This window comes from Papaver somniferum, chromosome 9 (assembly GCF_003573695.1).
Source record: "Papaver somniferum cultivar HN1 chromosome 9, ASM357369v1, whole genome shotgun sequence".
Taxonomy (NCBI): domain Eukaryota; kingdom Viridiplantae; phylum Streptophyta; class Magnoliopsida; order Ranunculales; family Papaveraceae; genus Papaver; species Papaver somniferum.
Genome location: NC_039366.1, coordinates 194,371,847 through 194,380,605, shown reverse-complemented (window position 1 = coordinate 194,380,605; position 8,759 = coordinate 194,371,847).

Sequence of the window (8,759 nt, the reverse complement as noted above, 5' to 3'; positions counted from 1 at the left end):
AAAATAGTGTTTCCAATTATACCCTTGATATCAATAGTGAATATTTTCCCAATCTAGAGGACGAGGTTAGAATAAAAGACACTACTTATTTAGATAAGGTTCAATCATCTTTGTACTATTATGATGATGAGGATAGTAGTAATGAAGAATCTGAAATATGTAGGCATAGTGATCAGGAATCTATTAATCCAATTGAGCTTTATAATGATTATATTATTTCTAGTTCAAATCCAAATAATTTTTATGATTATTCACCTATTAAAAAGGACGAGGATTTGATTAGGGATACCACCGTTTTAGACGATGTAATTTTTCCTTTTGATTACGGAGCCGATAGTGGTTTAGAGGAACGGGTTCATTTCGAAAATACTGTTTTAGAGTCTAGCGACTTAGAAACAATAGTCTTGGAAGAAGAAGATAGACCCGTAGAGATGAGTAAAGATGCACTACGTGATAATAAATTAGAAGAATCAATTGACCATTTTCAAGAATCTAATGATCCAGAAATTAGGGAGATTGTTACTAGTCTATCTAGAGACACTAAAAACTCTAAGTTTGGGGGTGATTATCACCTTCATAGTGCCTTACCTTTAACTCTCAGAAAGTCCCTTCACTTAGGACTTGATATCTGCCTCACATTTTACAAGATTACCTTCATACTCGTTTTCCCGAACCTAATGATGTCCAGGAAGTTCAGTTTATTAGAAACCCATCCTCTGGTTGATGTGGTTTGCCCAGGCTATGATCCCCAGATTGACTTTGTTTTCCCACCAAATAGTTTTCTTCCAACTGTGGGAACGTTTATATTCCAAATGTGTCGAATATTAAGTTGTGAGACTAACCTAAATGCTTAGGAAATTAGAATCGACACATTTGCTTAAGAATGACCACTATTCTCATTGTGGTCAATTTTGTAAGTCATATCTGATTGACTTAGAGGATCCGCAATTATTTAGGTTATTACTTTGTGATTCCAAGTTCTTATTTGAGTTTTTCCAGACTCTAGGACCTAATAATTTGGATCCAACCTATGAAGAAACGCAGCCAATGAAAATATTCTATTTAGACCCTTTCATAGAACCTGAACCTGAACCGCAATTAGCGATAGTTTTCAGGAAACTAGGTAAGGGCATGCTTTTCTTGTCCATTTTCTTGGTTCACTGCAGTTTCCTATGGTCAGCTCTTTTTGGTTTTGAAGACCCACAGTTATTTCGACTGTTACTTTATGGTTCGAGTTGACCAATCCTTTTCTAAGTCTGGCTGAAGACTTTAAACTTAGCACTTCTTGGGAGGTAACCCAATCTCATGCAACATGGTAATATCTTTCCTTAACTCTTTTTCTTCAAGTGGTAACAGTTTCTCCTTGTTCATGCTTTTAATTTTATCTTTAGAACATTGAGGACAATGTTAGATTTAAGTTTGGGGGTGGGGAAGAAACTTTTTGTTAGTTTTAAGTTGCAATAAATAAACTCCAGAGCCTAGAAATTTACACCTATTAAGGATAGCACTAACCAATCTAAGTGGATGGAAACATTTTTGTTTTAGGAGCTGAGGAACCAATCTGACTAGATGGAAACATCTATAGAGTCTATTCATAAAAGCACAGAGCTTAGGTGTTAGAAATAACATGATAGTTTCGCCATATCTCGTCGAGTCCTTTTCACTTTCTATTTTTAGTTTTCTTTTATTTCAAGTGATTTGGTGGGGCACACGATTCAAGTTGTTACCTTTGCTAGGGTGAAATAGAGTGACTGACTTACCTTTTCAAAAAAAAAAAAAAAAAAAAATTTAGACCGGACCAGTTAGACCAATCGGAATAAGTATTAACACTTGGATAACAATATGCGTGTGTTCTCCCTGTTTCCGTCGCCTAAGCAAGCGTGGAATGCAGGACCCGTGGGAACTATCGTGTAATCTGCTGACAAGAAGCATGCGCTTGGATCAAAAAGATCTATTCATGCCGTTAAGTTAAAAAAAAATGGTTATTGTTATGTGTAGTCAACTGCTGGTTCCCTTGTATTTGCCAGTTTGTTGATCTAGATTTAAGTTATCGACCACTGGTTCCCTTGTATATGCCAGTGTGTTAATATTAGTCAGACTGGTATCTCAGTCATTTAGGTTAGGTTCATCTTGGCAGAGGCCTTCAGACAGATATGGGAAACACCGTTCACTTTTCAACCATCTACATTTTTCTTTTTCCATCTTCTTAATCTTTTCATGTGATTAGTCTGACTCCGAGTATGATGTCCATTGTGAAACTATCTTAGTAGAGCTCTGTCACTTATATGAATTTTAGTATGCTTGAGTGCAAACTCGTGTACAACAATTGGAATTTCGCATCAGGGTTCTTCCTCTTAGAGTCAATAATTGTATGCCAACCAAGGAGGTTCTTTAGTGCTTTCCAAGGTTCTGCGTAGATAGCTAGGGTCTGGAGTATTGGTTTTTGTGGGTACACCTCTGATAAACCCACCCGAGATTAACTCGGTCTCTTTTCAAGAATAAAATTTGCTCGAGGACTAGCAAATAATAAGTTTGGGGGTATTTGATAGACGCATTTATGTGTCTATTTTGATCTCTTTTATGTATTTTATTAGTACCCATTTGTTCTCATTATGGTGTTTTTATGTTTGTTTAGGTGTTTTTGGAGAAAATACCCTTGTATGGAAAGGGTTGCTCAAAAAGTGATGATTTACACCCCGGAGAAAATACCCTTTTATGTTTGTTTAGGCACCCCAGAAATGTCCCGGAAACGTCCCAGAAATGTCCCGGAGGAAACCATAAAAATTACTATTTCAACCCAAGAGTTACTATTCCAGCCCAAATTACTAAGGGTCCACCAAGACAGGATAGGGGGACACCCCTCTTCTTCATTTGAATATCGATTTTGGCGGGGAAAATGTTCACAACACAGGAGAATTTTCGATCGAAGAAATGAAGTAGTGTTAGGTCGATTCAATGGCTGAATTTTGGTATAGAGATGTGATATAGGTTGAGGAACACAGTATGGGTGACGAAATCGATCAATTTTGGCTAAAATTCCTGGTTCGATTCACCAAACCAAAACAGAGCAACACGCAATGTAAGCGATCTCAAGTGTGTTTCTGCTGTGCATGGAGTGATGTGGAGGTGCGGGAAAGCTTCTGAGGCATAAAGAAACTAATTTGGAGCGTTTTGGGAGCGAGTTAACGTGTGGAAATTCTATAAATGGTAAGTATTCTCATTTTTGGGCAGCAAAAAATAATCAAATTAAAGATAAAATATACGCAATCAATGGTCGGATTTCTTGCTCCAAAACACTATAAATACAAGTATCGGTCATTGGGAAGAGGATGTCGAGAGTTGGGAGAGAGTTAGAGACGTAAAAATCAAAGAACCAGACGCTGTGAAGAATTTCCTGCTGCTGCTGGAACTGAAGAACACGAAGAACATTGGACAAGGCAGGAAAGTCGTTAAAAACTGTCGCTTTATTGCGACACTTTTCCACTCCTTTCCGCGACTGAGTCGTTGTACCAACAGCACTATATCTGTGTCGTTGATTCTGGACGCCTTCTGTGGGTCGCAGAATCCTGTTTTATACTATTTACTTATCTTTCTCTTCATTGTAAAACACTTTTGAGCATTAATGAAATTCTTTGAGAGGTTTTCCAATATGATGAGCGACTAATTCCCTCGTAACCAAGGCAATGGAGGAAGCTATTCACGCAACATAAATGGGTAACTATTTCATTTAATTATATAATTCACCTAATCGCTGCTTTTGCAGAGTTTTAAATTATTTGAATGATTGTCTTAATTATTTGTTATTCAGTTTGATAGGTTATACTTGGTTATATCTCTTGATAATCTATGCTTAAAGTTTACAAATAAAATTTGAGAATTTGTATGATTGATAGTGAATTAAAGATAAAAGAGGACTTAAGAATAGAATTGAGTTTTGAAATATTTATAAATCAATTTTACGTAATAGTGGAATCTAGTGTCTTGGTTACCTCTCGCACCCATTGTTAATATTTTTGTATATATATTTTTAAATCTAAAAATCCATTATCTTTACAAGTCCGAGCAACGAACTTTTACTACCACTTTCAAAACTACAACAAGGTGCAACAAGGTTTATAACAGAAAGGGGAACTGATCCTATGGACATGTGCAACACGTTTTTAGGCAAAGGGGAACCGATCCTAAGGACATGTGCAACACGTATAAGTTAGATACCATATATATGTGGGGAACCGATCCTAGTACCTAGTCAACCGAATTTTGGAAAGCTAGTGTGACTATCCACAGTACTCACATGGAGGTAGAACCGAAACTTGTTTTGGTAGAACTGTTAAACCCATGATTGTGATTGAATGTTGGTTTGATCAATCACATAATTCTTGAAAGTCAGATAAACCAATTCTAAACTTGTTTGGAAGTGTGGCAAATCGGTTTCAAGGTTGTAAGTGTGAAAGAGAACTTACAAAGTAAGGATGTCGACATACTTTGAACACGTGCTGTGAATGTTTATTTCTTTAATTGTTCAAAGATATTCCTTAACGGATAAGGGAAGATAATCCCAGGATCGAAACATAAGTGAGTTAAGAATCTTTTAATTAAGGTTATTAATTTTATTTTGTAGGGAAGTTCTAGAATTAGTAATGTGCATTTACCAATTAGATTTTCCAAGAGATTTTGATCATTATTTTTGGACAGAGCATTTCCAGGAATTATGGAAAACGAAATTGTGCTTTAATGAATATCTTGAGAATATTTTCGGTTTTGGAAATTCCTTGGTGTCCAAACTTCCTTGTCTATAAATACCGAAGTTTACCTTTTTAGCAAACTAATCCTTCGTAACAATAGACTTTCTCTTTTGTTGTTGTTACTGGTGAAGCCTCCTATTCGAAAAGGAGGGTAACCTAATTAGGCGAAATCTCTTACGGCCGCTCATTTTAAAGTCTTCTTTGGGATTGAGAATCTCTAGCACGTACCATTGGTGGGAAACCAGATAATTGCGGTTTATCTTTTGTTTTCGATTGATTTGATTGACTAACGGTGGTGAAATATGATTGCACCTGGTTTGTTTATTCTTGAGAATCTTTTCTTCTGATATAAGATTCACTCAAACTAGTTCAGAGTTGCGACAGGGATTTTTATAATGTTGTGAGTTCTAAAGACGATCTTGTGATAATCCATTGTTAACAGACTCCATTCTGTACGTGATTATCACAAGAGATTCAAGTGATTGTGTACAGGTTTTTATTAAAGATTTAAGTAGATTTGAAGACAAAGAAGATATTGATATTTGACTTGGGTTTTATAATCTTTGGTGTGCACAATACTTGTTTCGGTAAAAAGGATCCAATTAATAATAGGTTTATCCTTGTGGTAGATTGGATTGATTAATTGAGTAGATCGGAATCAACACAATTCTTTGGATTAAGAGTGTTGTTGCCTTAATCTTAAACGATTACTTCGGTAATTGAACATAAGATAGATCTAAGGACCTGGCGAAGGAGTTTATGGTAAGATAAACGGAAGATCCTTTGTCCGACTCATATCACTTAGTTGAATAGAGTTGATACCAAGAATATTTGTTGTTCCTTTACTGCTTGGAATACGAATAAATGAATTATTCGAAGTACGTGACTTATTTATAAGTTGGAGGTGTGGGAATACAGACGGAACTAGGTGAACTATAGGTTTAGTTGCTTGGTCTCAACTATACGAAATTAGGTGTAATTTTGTGTAGCGGCTTAATCCTGAGAGTATTCAATTCTGGACAAGGTCCCGGGGTTTTTAGGCATTTGCGGTTTCCTCGTTAACAAAATCTTGTTGTTTCATTTACTTTATATTTCCGTATTATAATTGTTTTATTATAATTAAACTAAATTACACAAACATTAATTCCTATTAGTTGATAATCAATCCTATTGTGTTTGGTTAAGTCTGAACCTTTGTATCAAGTAAACATACTTCGTTGTTGTATTGTCTCGATCTCGTATCCATAGACAATCACACGAACTGTGAACCGATTAGTTGTATTGTCTCGACTCAGTCCATAGACAATCACTTTCGGAAAGGACTTATAGGTAGGAAAAGTTTTAGATTGAGGTACATTTGGGTACCCTCGCCTTTTCAAATAGTTCTACCAATAACACAAATAAGTCGTGAATGGTTATACTCAATCACACATATTGGTTTTTCATAAGATAAGCAATGAATAACAAAACCAATAACACCTGGCAATTTCATTTTCGGTTCACAAACAAGTTTATGAACTTACTTCCTTAGAACACATGTAAAACATTGTTCCCTAGGATGAAATCCTCACCTCATACCCATACATAATCATAATAGCATTCAAATGATTATGGCGATGTCTTATCTATAAAGTTTAATGGTTAAGCAATAAACCTCGTATTGTATTCCTTAATACTATGTTTATCTAGAGTTCAAATATGCTTCGCAGTTTTGTTTTCAATATGTATGACTTGAAAGATATGTTAGGGAGTGAAACAGTTCAAGTCAAATATCACTAACCTCAAGTGGAAGGATGATTGTTGTCGTTGTAGCTCCTTGCTTCTTCACATCTTCAAGTCTTCGCAATACTTGTAAAGTCTCATTATCCTAATACTTTCAAGCTAACCTATACGAAGTTGACTCTAGTACATAATCAAGCAACTCTTAACTCGAGTTTTGATTCACCAAAATATGACAACCAAACTTGACATACCAACGCTTGGTGGGTTCAACCGAGCTATGCTCTAACAGGTTCAACTTCTTTTACCTTTCCAAACAGTTTGGAGTTAGTAAATAAAGCATTCTGAAGACATTTCCATGTGAATAATTTAAATCTCTGAGAAATATCTAATTTCCATAAAGCAATCCGAAAAAAATCGGGTAAATCCAAGCTAACTATATCAGTGCCAGTTTCATTCAATTTGTCGTATATGGATTTCACTGTGTAGTCTCCTGATTTGGCAAGTGTCCATCTTAGTTGATCTTTCTTAAGCATATGATTCTTATCATTAAAGAGATAAACGTTCTGAATCTGAGACGCTATATTATTAGGAAAATTTGAGTTTATGATGTCAAGGTTCCAAGTGTTGGTGTCAGAATCAATCAGGTCAGAGACTAACATAAGATGACTATTTTGTGATGTTCTATAATTTTCTAAAAGTTTCAGTTTGTTCAGGTATCCATTTGTCATTCCATATATTAATATCATGCCTATTTCCAACTTCCCAAATACTATATTTATAAATAAGTTCTAAACCTTGGCTTATGCAGTTCCATGTCCAAGAACCATTAGTTTTTGCTTTAGCTCGCAGGGTTTTTTTGTTTATGAAATATCTAGAGCATGTAGTTTTGACCCAAAAGGGCATCTGGTTCCTTAACTAGCTCCATGCTAATTTAGCATGCATTGTTAGATTGAATTTACGAGCCTCTTGAAACCTAAACGCCATTTCTAAATAGGCTTGCCAAGACTTGGCCAGGCTTCAAACTTTTCTTCCTGCTTCTATTCCCCACCAAAAATCTCTCTGAATGGCATTGGTTTTATTAGTTATCTTTTCGGGAAGTATAAAATAGCCCATCTGATAAGTAGGGATACTAGATAAGACTGCTCTATTCATCTACTAGGTTGGGAAAGCACTAATCCTTTCCATCCTTTGGATTTAGATTCCATTATTTCTAATATTGGTACAGAAGTTTTTATTTTGGATCTGTCCATAAATAGGGGTGGTCCTAGATATGGATCTTTAAGACTTATATGTTTTATCTTCAGAAGTTTAGACATCATTTTTTGATGTTTGGTGCTACTTTTCTTCCAAAGAAAACTCTTGACTTTTCAAAATTAATGAGTTGACCAGAGGCTTTACTAAAAATTTCTATAGTGTCAAGAAGGTTCTTGCACTCTACCAAATCATCTTTAACAAAAAAAAAATACAATCATCTGCAAAGAAGAGATGAGAGATTGGTTCACTTTTAGGAGTTATTTTAACTCCATGAAGTATCTTCTTATTCTCTTGTTGAAGAAGAAGTTTAGAAAAGACCTCCATATATATGATGAATAGGTATGGGGACAGAGGGTCTCCTTGGCGCAGACCCTTAGAAGAGTTGAAAGCTTCAGCCATTTAAAAGGACCAAAATGGTTGTTGTTGGAATACATTGTTCTATTAACAGACAAACATCTTTGCTGAAACCAAAAGAAGTTAAAGCAGAAATGAGGAATTTCCAGTTAACCCTATCAAAGGCCTTAGACATGTCTATTATTATACTTAGACCACCAGTTATGGCTTTCTTGTTTTTGAAATAGTGTATTATTTCATGAGCTACTATAATGTTGTCAGAGATTTGTCTAGAGGAAAGGAAGGCTGACTGAAATGGGGATATTATTTTATCCAAAAAAAGTTTAATCCTATTAGCTATAATCTTAGCAATAATTTTATATATTGTATTACATAAGCTTATTGGCCTAAATTGGCTGGGTTTATTTTTGTTGTTTTACTTTAAGAATTAGGAAGAGATGTGTTTTATTTAGATCAGGATTCCTTTTTTTATTTTAAAAAGAAAGTTTGGATAATCATAGTAACTTATGTACCTACTGTGTCCCAATTGTGCAGGAAGAAACTAACTGGAAATCCATCAGGTCCTGGAGATTTGTTAGGTTTCATGTTTCTTAAAACTAAGAAGATTTCCTCTCTAGTATGTGGGACTAAAATACTAGAATTGTCTTGAATAGAGAGAACTAGCACTATATTATTAAACAAAGT